We start from the raw sequence: 14,704 nt of genomic DNA, 5'->3' as shown, positions 1-14,704 counted from the left end.
CTGTGTGCAATGTGGGGACACTGAGGGGATATGGGGGGACATTCCCTGTGTGCAATGCTGGGGACACTGGGGGGGATATGGGGGGACATTCCCTGTGTGCAATGTGGGGGACACTGGGGGGGATATGGGGGGACACTGAGCAGTCAGGGGGGCCTCTAAGGCCTATGAGGGGGCTGTGGGGGCTCTGTGGAGGCACTGGGGCAGACTGGGGGGCTGTAAGGGCTAAGGAGAGGAACTGGGGGACATAGGGGGCACTGGGCTGTGATGGCTGTGTGGGGGACCCCGAGGAAGCCCACTGGGAGCACTGGGAGGGGTCAGGGGGGCACTCAGGGGCTGCACTGGGGGGGCTATGGGGGCACTGGGGGGGTATGAGGGTACTGGGTGGGCTATTGGGGGATATGGGGGTGCTGGGGGGATATGGGGGCACCGAGAGCACTTATGGGGCCACTGGGGTCTATAGGGGCACTGCGTGGGTTATTGGGGGGAAATGGGGGTAATGTGGGGTATGGGGCCACTGGGGGGCTATGGGGGCACTGGGGGGCTATGGGGTGGCACTGGGGGCTCTGGGGATACTGAGGAGCTGTGGGGATACGGGGGTGGCTCTGGGGTGGCCCTGGGGGCTCTGGGGTGGCCCTGGGGGCTCTGGGGACACGTCCCGGCCCCTCGGGGGCTGCCCGGCCGCTGCCGCGAGGAGGCGCCGGGGCTCGGGCAGGGCGGATCCCGGACCCCGCCGGTCCCGCCCGCCTCGCTTTGCCTCTTTACCCCTGCTCTCCCTGTTTCCCCACGGATTTCCTTCCAGATTCCTCTCCTTTCCCCCATTTGCCCTTTTCCCCCCCTCTATTTCCCCCTGCTTTTTCTCTGTCTCCCCCGTTTCTCCTGTTTCTCTCTGTTGCCCCCAGCTTCATCTCTTTCCCCCCCTTTCCCCCGTTCTTCCGGTTTTCTCCCGTTTTTCCTTCCTATCATCCGCTTTTCCTTCTTTCCCTTGTTTTTCCTCTGTTTCTCCCGCTTTTTTTTCCTCCCTTCCACCCCTTTCCCTCGTTTCTTATTTTTCCTCTTTTCCTGCTTTATCTCTCTTCCTCCCCTTTATCCTCTCCCAGCTTTTTTCATTTTCCTCCCACTTTTCCCCTGGTTTTCCCCTCTTCCTCCCCATTTTCCTCCCTTTATTCCCCTTCCCTATATTTTACTTCCACTTTTCCCATCTTCCCCCTTCTCCCTTGCTTTTCCCATTTCCCGCATTTTCCTTCTTTCCCCCCTTTTCCTCTCTCCCTCAATTCTCTTCTCCCCTTCTCCCTCCCTTTATCCCCTGTTTTTCCCCCTTTTCCCTCATTCCCTACTATTTTCCCTCTTTTTGCTTTTTTCCCCCTTCCCCTCTTTGTTTTCTCTTTGCACCCCCCTCTTTTTTTTTTGTTTTTTTTCCTTTTTCTGCCCCAGGACCCTGTAGGATCCCAGATCCCCAGACCCCACCCCACCACCCCTGTCCACAACAAAATCCTGCCCTTTCCAACCCAAAAAAAGCCATGGCTGGTGACCCCTGGGACAGAGCTTGGGAGCCACCATGGTTCGAGGCCATGGATCACTGGCATCCCTCATCCTGGAGCTGAGGCTTCCTTTGGGGTGGGATGGATCCCCGTTTCACATTCCCCCTGGATGAGATGGATCCCCATTTCACATTCCTTTGGGATGGGATGGTTCCCCATTTCCCATTCCCCTGGATGGGATGGATCCCCATTTCAAATTCCCTCAGCATGGGATGGATCCCCATTTCCCCTTCTCCCTGGATGGGATGGATCCCAGTTTCACATTCCCCCTGGATGGATCCCCATGTCACATTCCTCCTGGATGAGATGGATCCCCATTTCCCCTTCCCCCTGGATGGGATGGATCCCCATTTCCCCTTCCCCCTGGATGGGATGGATCCCCATTTCCCCTTCCCCCTGGATGGGATGGATCCCCATTTCCCATTCCCCCTGGATGGGATGGATCCCCATTTCAAATTCCCCCAGCATAGGATGGATCCCCATTTCCCATTCCTTTGGGATGGGATGGATCCCCATTTCCCATTCCCCTGGATGGGATGGATCCCAGTTTCACATTCCCCCAGCATGGGATGGATCCCCATTTCACATTCCCCCAGGATGGGATGGATCCCCATTTCCCATTCCCCATGGATGGGATGGATCCCCATTTCACATTCCTCCTGGATGAGATGGATCCCATTTCAAATTCCCCCTGGATGGGATGGATCCCCATTTCCCATTCCCCATGGATGGGATGGATCCTCATTTCCCATTCCCCACGGATGGGCTGGATCCCCATTTCCCATTCCCCCCCTCACTCCTGCATCCCTATCCTTGGTGGATAGATCCCCCATTCCATGTCCTGCCCCTCATCCCTGGATCCCAAACATTTTGGGGTGGGGTTTATGCCCTGTCCTGCATCCCAGCCCCATCAGGGGGCAGCTCTGTATCGGAGCAAGGCGACCCCGTGGCAGGGAGAAATGATGAGGAGGACTCCGTGGATATCAGAGGGCTAATTAATTACTTGATTACACTCTATTATTCTATACTATATCCCATTACATCTAAACTGAATCTCGTGACCGTCAGCCGACAGTCCCGACCCACACACCTGGATTTAATTGGCCGGTGAATCAAAACACTCACACAGAATCCAATTATCCATTGGATAATTGGAATCAGAATCCAGTTATTAATTCTCTTCGGGTAACTAATCAATTCTTTTCAGGTAATTGATCAATTCCCTTCAGGTAAACAATTCCACTTGTGAACAAACACAGGCGCAGCAAATGAGACAAGAATTATTTTGAAGGTTTAAACACATCTCTGGAAGTTTTTTAGAAAATCCTGGACACGGCACTTTGTGCTACAAGACCATGAGGTGTTAGGGCATAGGATTTGATGATCTTAGAGGTCTCTCCCAACCTCATTATCCTGTCATCCTTTCCCCTGCTTCTCCCAGCTCCAGAGGGTGGGAATCAGAGCGTGAATCCCACATTTCTCCCCATGGAACCCCCCGAAATCCCGGGAGCGCCGCTCTCCGCGCATCCCGCGGGCCCCGCGCCACGGCGGATCCGCTTCGCTCCGGGGAAGCGGCCGGGAAAAGCTTTTGATCCCAAATCCATATTGTTCCCACCCAGCAGGGCTCCCATTCAACCTCCCACCAGGCAGCAGGGTTGGGTTTCCAGCCGGAAATTTCCGTCCCAAGGTACAAAAAGTCACATTTGCCCCCCCCCCCCCAAAAAAAAAATAAAGGTTTGGAAAGGGGGGGGGGGGGTGGTGGAGGGGAGAGAAAATAATAATAAAAAAAAAATTTCTCGTCCTTCTTCCCGAGCGTTTGGGGCTCTCCAAATATTTATGTGGATCCCAAGGGGTCCCGAGGGAACAAAGCGCGGACGCGGCGCGGCTGCCCCGAACAATGGGGCCGGATATTTTCTGATGTGAGCGGAGCCGGATCATATCCGGCCTGCCCGGCCCCTCCAGGCAAAAAGACATTTTTATTTATTTTTTTTTAAAGGAAAAAATTCGGATTTTCTATAAAAAGTCTATTAAAAAATCGAATTTTCTATGAAAAGATTTTTTTTTTAAATTTGCGGAATTAATTAAATGAAATTTAAATTAAATTCTATTAAATTTATTTAATTTGTTTTTAATTTCCCCCTTTTTGGAGAAAAAAAGGGTTTTTTTCTTATGGAAAAGGAGTTTTGTAGGAAAAAAAAAAAGATCTTTCCCTGGAATAAGGTCCCTTAAAAGAAGAAAGGCCTTTGAGGGGAAAACCTTAAAAAAAAAAGCTTTTGAGGGGAAAAAGGGGGGTTTAGGAAAAAGAGAAGGTGATTTTATTTTTTAAAAAAGAGGGTTTTCTGTTTTGTTTTGTTTTGTTTTGTTTTGTTTTTTTTTTAGAAAAAGGCACTTTTTTCAGAGGAAAAATATGCTTTTTTTTCCTAGAGAAAAGGAATTTTGTAGAAAAAATTATGACCTTTCCCTGGAATAAGGTTCCTTAAAAAAACAAAAAAACCTTTTGAGGGGAAAAAGGGGGTTCAGGAAAAAGAGAAGGTGCTTTTATTTTTTTAAAAAGAAGGTTTGTTTTTTTCTTTTTTAGAAAAAGGCACTTTTTTGAGAGGAAAAAATATTACTCTTTTTTTAAGTGGACTTTGTTAAGAAAAAACTTTGGGGGAGAAAGAGGCTTTTTTATTATTATTCTTGGAAAAAACAGACTTTCTGGAAAAAACAAGTGCTTTTACAAAAAACCAAAAGAGCCGTTTTATTACAGGAAAAAGAAAAGGCTGAAAATGGGACTTTAGAGCTCTACAAAGAAATTCTCTGCATTCTACAAGAAAAAATGGGTTTGGAAATAAAAAGGGCTTTTTTCGGAATTTAAGAGGGTTTTTTGGAAAAGACGCTTTTCTTGAGAGACAAAACCCCTTTTTCTTGAGTAAAGAAAGTGGTTTTTTCAGAAAAAAAAAAGAGCTTTTTTAAAAAAAAGTAGGGTTTTTTTTTTGTTTGTTTGTTTTTGTTTTTTACAACAGCTTTTTCTTGGGAAAAAAGGTCTTTCTGGAGACAAAAACATGGGGTTTGGTGAGAAAAATAAAGCCAAAAAAGGCTTTAATGGGAAAAACTGGGGGGGAAAGAGCTTTATTTTTTTTTAAATAAAATTGTTTTTGAGAAAAGTTTTGGGGTAAGAAGTACTTTTTTGGGGAAAAAACCTTTTGTGGGGAAAAAAAAGTGTTTTCTTTGCAGGAATATGGGCTTTTTGGAATAAAACATGCTTTGAGGAAGAAGAGGTGATTTTCTGGAGGGAAAAATGTGCCTTTTTTGGAGAGAAATGCCTTTTTTCAGGAAAAAATGCTGCTTTTGGAGGAAAGAAAAGGCCTTTTTTTTTCAGGAAAAAAATGCCCTTTTCTGAGAAAAAGAGGCTTTTTTGGGGGTACAAAGGTGTTTTTTGGGGCCCAAAATTCTGATTTTTTCTGAGATAGGGGCTGCAGATCCTCGGTGCATCCCCGGGGTGCCATCCCCAGTGTCACCGTGTCCCCTCCCTGGCAGCGTCACCCACAGGGTCCCCTCTGTCCCTCCCAGGCACACCAAGGCCACTGCCACGACCCCAAACACGCCCAGAGCCCCTTCCCCATCGCCAGCACCCCCGTTCCAAGCCAGGAACGGTCACAAAAGACAAGGCCAAGGTTACACAAATATTCCAAGGCAATATTGGGGCTTTATTCCGTTTATTTGCTGTGGATTTGGGTATTTTTCCAGAGGAAATCTCGTGCTGACGTGGGCTCTTTGTCCCATCCCATCCCAGCCCCCTCTCACCCCCCCACCCTGTTCTTCTGGATGCTCAAAATTGGCCTTTTTGGCACAATTTTTTTTCTGGTCTGAAGAGTTTTTTGGTTTTGTTTGTTGTTGGGTTTTTCTGGGTTTTGGGTTTTTTTTTGTTTGTTTGGGTTTTCTTTTTGTTTTGGTTTTTTTTTTGTGATTGCCCCTCGTTTTTCCCCCAAATCTTCCATTTTCTGCTCCCAGAGCAGGAATTACAATTTCCATCCACTTGGTGTCAGCTCCAGCCCCACCATCCGTCCGTCCATCCCAAACCACCCCAGCCCCACCAGCACTGGCTGCTTTGGTGGATCCATTCACTTCCCTGCAGCTGAAATCCTTGATTTAGCAGCATTAAAAAAGATTATTTTAAATTCAATAATAAGAATTATTTAAAATTATTTTTATTTTTTGTTATATTTATCAGCTCATTATTATCCTGTGGGTTCCATCCAGGAATTCAGCACAAATCCCACTGGGTTCCAAACCAGCCCTGGGAATGCACCTTGTCCCTACCTTGTACAGCTTCAAACCATCATTGGGTTAATTAAACCCCCCCAATTAACCTGAAAATTGATTAAACTCTGGGATGGGGGGGATATCCCCAAATGGAACTTCTGCTTTTTGTTGTGCTGGGAATTTTTTCACTGGTTTGAAGCAGGATGAGCAGAAAGTTACTGGGGCATTGAGCTCCGGGGAATTCAGTGCCTGGAATATTTAGTGCCTGAGGAATTTAGTGCTGGGAATTCAGTGCCTGAGGAATTTAACATTGGGAATTCAGTGCCTGGAATATTCAGTGCCTGAGGAATGTAGTATTGGGAATTCAGAGCCTGGAATATTTAGTGCCTGAGGAATTTAGTGTTGGGAATTCAGAGCCTGAGGAATTTAACATTGGGAATTCAGTGCCTGGAATATTCAGTGCCTGAGGAATTCAGCATTGGGAATTCAGTGCCTGAGGAATTCAGCATTGGGAATTCAGAGCCTGGAATATTTAGTGCCTGAGGAATTCAGCGTTGGGAATTCAGTGCCTGAGGAATTTAGCGTTGGGGTATTTAGCTCTGGGGCATTAAACATCTGGGACGTTTAACTTCGGGGAATTTAATGTCGGGGCATTTAGCGTTCAGGGAATTTAGTGCCTGGGGAATTTGGCACCGAGGTTTTTGGCTGCAGGGTATTTCCTGTCGGTGCATTAAACACCAGGGAATTTAGCTCCGGGGAATTTAGTGCCTGGGGAATTTGGTGCCTGAGGAATTCAGTGCCTGGGGAATTTGGCATCAGGAAATTTGGCTCTGGGACATTCAGCTCCGGGACATTTAGCATTGGGGTGTTTGGTTTTCGGGGAATTCAGTGCCTGGGGAATTTGGCATCGGGGCATTTGCCCCCGGGATATTTCATGTTGGTGCATAAAATATCGGTGCTTTGAGCTCTGGGGCAATTAGTCCCTGGGGAATTTAGCATTGGGGTATTTAGAGTTTGGGGTATTTAGTGCCTGGGGTATTTAGTGCCTGGGGAATTTGGTGCCTGGGGAATTTGGCATCAGAGCATTTGACTCCGGGATGTTTGATGTTGGTGCATTAAACATCGGTGCATTGAGTCATCGGGGAATTTGGCATCGGGACACTGAGCTCTGGGGCATTGAGCTCTGGAATATTTACTGTCCCAACAGTAAATATACTGTAAATACCAGGGAATTTAGTGCCTTGGGAATTTGGCATCGGGGCATTTGGCTCTGGGACATTTAGCTCCGGGGTATTTAGGGTTTGGGGAATTTAGTGCCTGGGGAATTTGTCACCGGGACGTTCAGGAAAAGGGCACTAAGGATCGGGACATTTACCAGCAGGGCACTGAGCCCTGGGACATTAAACCCCGAGGCACTGAGCTCTGGGGGTTTAGTGTCGATGTCTGGAGGATTTAGTGCCTGCAGCATTTAGGGCGGGGGCTTTCAGCAAAAGACTTCGGAATTGGGGAGTTTCCCAGTTTGGAATTGGTGCTTCCCAGTTGGGAATTGGTGTTTCCTGGCGGGATATTCAGCTCTGGGATGTCTTACACTGCGACATTCTCACCCTGGGGCATTCAGCATCCGTGCAGAAAGCACCAGGGAACACCGGGCAATAGACAATGGGGTATTTAGCTCTGGGGTATGTAGGGCTGAGGCATCAAATATCAGCATGTATAGCTCTGAGTATTTAGGGTTGGGGTGTTAAACATTGCTGTGTTCAGCTCCGGGGTGTTTAGGGCTGGGACGTTCAGCATCAGTCCATAAAACATTGGAGCATTTGGGGAATGGACTTTTAGAGTGGGTGCATTTGGCACTGGGGCATTAAACACGGGGACAATCAGCTCTGGGGCATTTAGGGTTGGGACACTGAGCACTGGGGCCTTTTGATCAACACAGAAATCATCAGTTTAGCTCTGGGGCTCTTGGTGTTGGGGCTTTTGGCACTGGAATATGAAGCATTGGAGCATTCAGCCCTGGGGCTTTTAGGGTTGGGGCATTGGCAATAGGGCATTGAGCTCTGGGGCATTAAAATGGGGGAATTTAGCCCCAGGCATTTGGTGCTGCAGCATGAAAACATCAGTCACTAACACTGGTGTGTTTAATCCCGGGGTATTTACCCTCAGTGTTTAAAATGCTGGTGAATGTTGCACTGGGGCACTTGGCTCTGGGACATTAAACATGAGGGTGTTTAGTTCTGTGACATTAAACATCAGTACATGAAATATTGGAGCATTTAGCACTGAGCCATTAAGAGTTGGTGTAATTAGCACCAGCTCATTTAACATTGGGGTATTTAGATGGGTGCATAAAGGGGAATTTAGCTCTGGGGTATTTAACATCAGGGCATTCAGTGTTGGGGTGCTAAACACTGGGACAAGTAACTTTATTTATTGTTGGGGCATTGAGCACTGGGGCGTTCAGATCAATGCTTAAAACATTAATGAATTTAGCTCTGGGGCATTTGGTGCTGGGGCATTAAACATGGGCATGTTTAGGTGTGGGTTCTTTGGAATTGGAGCATTACACACTGGGGAGCTTAGCTCTGAGATATCAAACCTTTGGTGTTCAACTCTGGGTGTTGAATATCAGGGTGTTTAGCTGAGAGTATTTAGGGCTGGGGCGTTAAACATGAGGGTGTTTGGCTCTGGGGTGTTTATGGTTGGGGCATTAAATATCAGAGGGTTTAGCTCTGGGATATTTAAGGTTGGGGCATTGGACATTGGGGAATTCAGCTCTGGGGTATTAAACATCTGATGCTCAGCTTTGGGTTATGAAACATGGGGGTGTTTGACTCTGGGGTATTTAATGCTGGGTTATGAAACCATTGGGGTGTTTGGCTCTGGGGTGTTTTGTTTTGGGGCATTAAACATTGGGGTATTCAGCTTAGGGGCATTAAACATGGGGATGTTTTGCTTTGGGGTACACAGTGTTAGAGTATTAAAAACTGAGGCACTGCACTGGGTATTTAGGGCTGGGCCATTAAATGTCAGGGTGTTTAGCTTGGGTTTTTGGGTTTTTTTTTGCTGTTGGGGTATTTAACATTGGGGTGTTTAGGGCTGGGGCATTAAACATGAGGGTGTTTAGCTCTGGGATATTTAGGGCTGGGGCACTAAATATCAGTGTATTTAATATCCTTTCAGGTCCTGTTGCTCCCTGGATGCTGCACAGCAGAGCAGCCCCTGAGGCCCCAGTGTGGCCTCAGAGAGGCCCCAGGAGTTCACAGACATGAGGGATTTGCATTTGAGGGATTTTCTCTTGAGGGATTTTCACTTGGACCCAGACTCCCAGAGAAATCCCAGCTCTGGCTGAGCTGGACTCTCACCCTGTGGAGCTGCTCCCAGTGCACCCAGTCCAGTCCTTTGAGTACAAATAAACCTTCCCCAGTGGAACCTGAGCCTGGGAGCACACAGGGAACCAGGGACGGGGTGGGAATGCAGGGGAGGGGGTGGCAGTGTCAGGGAGAGGGTGGGAATGCCAGAGAGAGGATGGGAATGCTGGGGAGAGGATGGGAATGCTGGGGAGAGGATGGGAATGCTGAGGAGAGGATGGGAATGTCAGAGAGAGGATGGGAATGCTGGGGAGAGGATGGGAATGCTGGGGAGAGAATGAGAATGCTGGGGAGAGGGTGGGAATGCTGAGGAGAGGGTGATGGCACTGGGGAGAGGGTGATGGCACTGGGAGAGGGTGGCAGCACTGCAGAGAGGGTGGCAGCACTGCAGAGAGGGTGGGAATGTTGGCAAGAAGGTGGCAATGCCAAGGACAGGGTGTCAGCACCGAGGAGAGGGTGGGAATGGCGGGGAGAGGATGGAAATGGTGGCGAGGGGGAAGGAGTGCCAAGGCCAGGGAGAGGGAGCGTGCCGGGGAAAGGCTGGCACTTGTGTGCAGAGGGTGGCAAAGCCGAGGAGAGGGTGGCACCTCTGGGCACTGCACTGCTGTCCCCAGGGCCATGGATCTCCCCACCACCTGATTTTCCCTGGCTGGGGATGCTTGGGAAGGTGTTGCCTCATCACCATGGTTTTTTTTCCTTCTCCTCCTCCTCCTCCTGCCTCGCTCCAGCCGGGAAGTGCCTGGCTCTGGCTGCGGGAAATGCAGCGGGTCCAGCAGAGAGCAGTGGTAACACACCGGCCTCCTGCCACCTCCCTCCTGCCCATCCCGGCCTTTCCAGTAAATCTTCACTTCCCTGGAAAGAGAAAAAGTGGAATTTGCCAAAAAACTTTGGGGCTTAATTAAAAAAAAAAAAAACAACACCCCAGTTTTCCTGGCGGTGGAGGTGGAATGGGAGCGGACAGGGCTGGCAGAGAGATTTACGGGCTGAATCGAGACTGGTAATTGCAAAGAAAATAAAAAAAAACAAACTCGTAAGAGCAAGAAAAAACCCCTTGTAAAAATAAATTATCAGCTTCTCTATTAAATTATTCTGCCCCGCTGGAGCGGGACACCCGCGGCTTTTGATCCTCCCGCTGCCGTCCCGTTCCCAGCCCGCGGGACGGGCCGAGGGGTCCCGGACGGTAATGGGCGCTGACAGCCTGGAAAAGCGAGACGGGATCTTCGTTAATGAGCCCTAACGAAGCCCCGGGGCCCGGCGGGACCGGCGGCGGCTGCGGCTGAGCCGGCGGGGCGGCAGCACCGGGGTGATGCGGGGGGCGAGGCGGCGGCGGCCATGGGAGCGGCTGGGGAGGGATGCGGGAGCCGGGGGCTCCTCAAAACGCAATTTATTGTGTCCAAGAGTTACAGCAGCCCAGGGTCTGTCAGCTCCAGCTGCAGGCAGGCCTGGAGACCTTTGGTTTGGGTTACAAATGCATTGCATGCTTTTCTTTTGGTTATAATGCATTATATACTTTGCAGAGCATCTTAATACAGCAGAACCAATCTATACCTTAACTTTTACCTATAGCCCATCATAACTACTATAATTACCATATTCTTGTTACTATTCTCCAGTCACTAAGAGTTAGTGCATTACAGTTTAAGCTGGAATTTTCTTGCAATGGAAAATTGTGACCCTTTTTCTACTTTCAACATTTGCTGACTTGTTCAATACAGTAGAACCAATCTATACCTTAACTTTTACCTACAGCCCATCATAACTACTATAATTACCATATTCGTGTTATTATTCTCCAGTCACTAAAAGTTAATACATTACAGTTTAAGCTAGAAGATATTATTCAGTTTTCTTGCAGAGGAAATGTCAGAGACCTTTTTTGTATTTGCAGCATTGGCTGACTTGTTTGCCTGTGCTATCTTAATACAGTAGAGCCAATCTATACCTTAACTTTTACCTATAGCCTATAATAAATCTTGTAATTCCCATATTCATGTTACTGTTTTCCAGTCACTAAAAGTTAGTATGTTACAGTTTAAGCTTGAAGTTGTTTTTCAGTTTTCTTGCAATGGAAAATTGAAACCCTTTTTCTTCTTGCCACATTTGCTGACTTGTTTGCCTGTGCTATGTTAATACAGTAGAACCAATCTATACCTTAACTTTTACCTATAGCCTATCATAACTACTACAATTACAATTAAAATATTCATGTTACTGTTTTCCAGTCACTAAAAGTGTTAATGTTAGGCTGGACATGATATACACACCTGATCAGGGTCTAAGAAGAAAAAAGTTTTTTATTCTGCAGTGTTTTCACGTACATTTTTATGTAACTTCTTTCATGCGCGTTTTTATGTAACTAAACATAAAACCATAGATACATAAGTATCTATTTGCAATGATTTTAGTAATTGTAGCTTTTGTGGATTAATGGAAACTTGAGGCAAGTGTACATAGATATGGTAACAGCCTTATCTTCTTCTTTGCTATAAATACACTTAAAAATCATCGATAGCTATTTCTTCTATTAACTCAGCTTTGCTTGCAAGCCAGCTGTCAAGCCCCTCCATATAAAAGTCAGTACATTACAGTTTAAGCTAGAAGTTGTTTTTCAGTTTTCTTACAGTGGAAAATTCTGAGACCTTTTTTCTACTTGCCACATTTGCTGCCTTGTTTGCCTGTGCTCTCTTTCTGCTTGGTAAAAACATCTTCATGTTTGGGGTGGGTTTATCCTTTGCTCTAAGCCATAAAACCCCCTTCTAACTCACACACCCTTTGCCTCCTTGGTTATCCAGTGAGACTGGCTCAGCAATTCTTTTCTTCTATATCAAAACTTGCTTCCATCTCTATTCCTTCATCAGCCTCTACATCTAAAAATCTTTCTGGCAAGCACATATCTGTGAGACTTTCTTGTCAAACTTTCATCCTTCCCAACATCTTCCTCCATCCCTTATTCTTCCAGAGGGAAAAAAGAAAAATCATTAAAGAAAATTTAATGGGAGATTCAGATTGGGGAGTGGGAGCTTGGTGGGCTTCCTGCAAATGGGAGATGAGAAAAAAGAGCTTGGCTTGCTGTGAACTTGCAATGCACCTGCAACAGGCTTGCAACAGGTTTGCAATGGATTTACATAAGGGGGTGGCAATGGGACCAGAACAGGTTTGCAATGGATTTGCAATTAGTTTGCAATGAGTTTGCAAGTGGTTTGAAAAGGGCTTCAAAGGTCCCCAGTGAAATAGCAAAGAGCTTGCAAAGGGTTTGCAATGGGTCCATGATGGGCTTAAAGGGAGTTTACAACAGGATTTGCAATGGGTTGCTAGGGGTTTGCAAGAGGTTTGCAGTGGGTTTGCAAGGGACTTGCAATGAGTTTACAGTGGGTTTACAAGAGGTTTGAAATGGACTTTCAAGGTTCCCAGTCTTGCAATGGACCTCCAGGTTTTTGCAAGAGGTTTGCAGTAGGTTCACAATGGACTTGAAAGGGATTTGCAAGGGGTTTACAATGGGCTTGCAACAGCCTTGCAATGAGCTTGCAAGGGGTTTGCAATGAGTTTGCAATAGGCTCACAAAGGGTTTGCAGTAGGCCTGTGACTGGCATGGGCTTGCAACAGGCTTACAAGGAGTTTGCAGTTAGCTTGCAATGGGTTTGCAATGGGTTTGCAATGGGTTTGCAGTGGGTTTGCAATGGGTTTGCAATGGGTTTGCAGTGGGTTTGCAATGGGTTTGCAGTGGGTTTGCAGTGGGTTTGCAATGGGTTTGCAGTGGGTTTGCAGTGGGTTTGCAGTGGGTTTGCAATGGTTTGCAGAGGGTTTGCAATGGGTTTGCAATGGGTTTGCAGTGGGTTTGCAGTGGGTTTGCAATGGGTTTGCAATGGGTTTGCAATGGGTTTGCAGTGGGTTTGCAATGGGTTTGCAATGGGTTTGCAGTGGGTTTGCAGTGGGTTTGCAATGGGTTTGCAATGGGTTTGCAATGGGTTTGCGGTGGGTTTGCAATGGGTTTGCAATGGGTTTGCAGTGGGTTTGCAGTGGGTTTGCAATGGGTTCGCAATGGGTTTGCAATGGGTTTGCAGTGGGTTTGCAATGGGTTTGCAGTGGGTTTGCAATGGGTTTGCAGTGGGTTTGCAATGGGTTTGCAATGGGTTTGCAATGGGTTTGCAATGGGTTTGCAATGCCTTCTCTCCACATGGGCCCATCCCAGGAATCCAAACCCTGGTCCTGACGTTTGTCCCTCATCCTGGGGAGCCTCCTGGCTGTGCTGCTCCTGCTCTCCCAAGGCTGCCCCTGGATTCAGCCCATCCCAGGAAAGGGTTTATCCATCCCCCTGTCCCACCCTGGCCTTCCCTCTCCACAATTTAAGGAGAAGGGAAAGGGTTTATCTCCTTGTCCTACCCCAGCCTTCCCTCCCCATGGTTTAAGGAGAAGGAAAAGAATTTATTCACCCCCCTGTCCCACCTCAGCCTTCTCTCTCCATGATTTAAGGAGAAGGGAAAGGATTTATTTATCCCACCCTGGCCTCCCTCCCCATGGTTTAAGGAGCAGAGGAAAGGGTTTATGCCCCTGTCCCACCCCAGCCTTCCCTCCCCATGGTTTAAGGAGAAGAGGAAGGGTTTATCCCCCTGTCCCACCCCAGCCTTCCCTCTCCATGGTTTAAGGACAAGGGACTGGGTTTATCCCCCTGTCCCACCCCAGCCTTCTCTCTCCATGGTTTAAGGACAAGGGACTGGGTTTGTCCCCCTGTCCCACCCCAGCCTTCCCTCCCCACGGTTTAAGGAGAAGCAGCTGCCCTGGTGGGGGATCAAAGAGCCCAGTGGAGGCCCGGGAGGGTGGAAAATCCCCCGGGGGGATCCGGGGGGCTGTGGCTGCTGGGGCCGTGCCGGTGACGTGGGACGGAGCCCTGACGGAAGCGCTGGAGCCTCGTGTGGCTGGAGGCAGCAGGGAGGGGAGCCCAGGCTGGGAAAGGAGCGCGGAGAGGCCGGGAGCAGCAGGGCGCCTTTGTTTGATCCCAGCCTTCCTCCTTCCCCCGCTGCTGGGGTTGCTGCGAGCTCACCACAAGCTTGCAACGGGATGGAGGTGGGCTGGGAACGGGCTTGCAAGGGTGTAAAACCCCACGTTTCTGTCCACAGGGAAAAGCAAGGCACGATTCTTGCCAAGAATATTCTTGTGCCGTTTGCTGTGCCTGTGTTTGTGCAAAAGTAGAATGCAAGATGGGGATTATTTATCCAAAGTGATGGGGTTTTGTTTCCTTGGCCTGTCTGGGCCAGGTGTGTGTGTGCGTGTGTCAGGACTGCCACTGACAGTCACAAAATTCTGTGCAGTTGTGTGGAGATGGCAGATTATATTACTATTATTATATACTATTATTATATTCTATATTATACTATATTGTAATATGATATAATATAGACTATTGTAGTATAATAATATATTATATTACATATAATATATTATTATATTACAATATTCTTATTCTATATTATAATATATTGCAATATTCAGATTATATTACAATATTCTATATTCTATTACATTACATTGCAATATTCAGGTTATATTACAATATTC

The sequence above is a fragment of the Molothrus ater genome, chromosome 23, assembly GCF_012460135.2.
Source record: "Molothrus ater isolate BHLD 08-10-18 breed brown headed cowbird chromosome 23, BPBGC_Mater_1.1, whole genome shotgun sequence".
Classification (NCBI taxonomy): Eukaryota; Metazoa; Chordata; class Aves; order Passeriformes; family Icteridae; genus Molothrus; species Molothrus ater.
The sequence above is the reverse complement of the archived record's forward strand: the minus strand, read 5'-3'. Positions refer to the sequence as shown.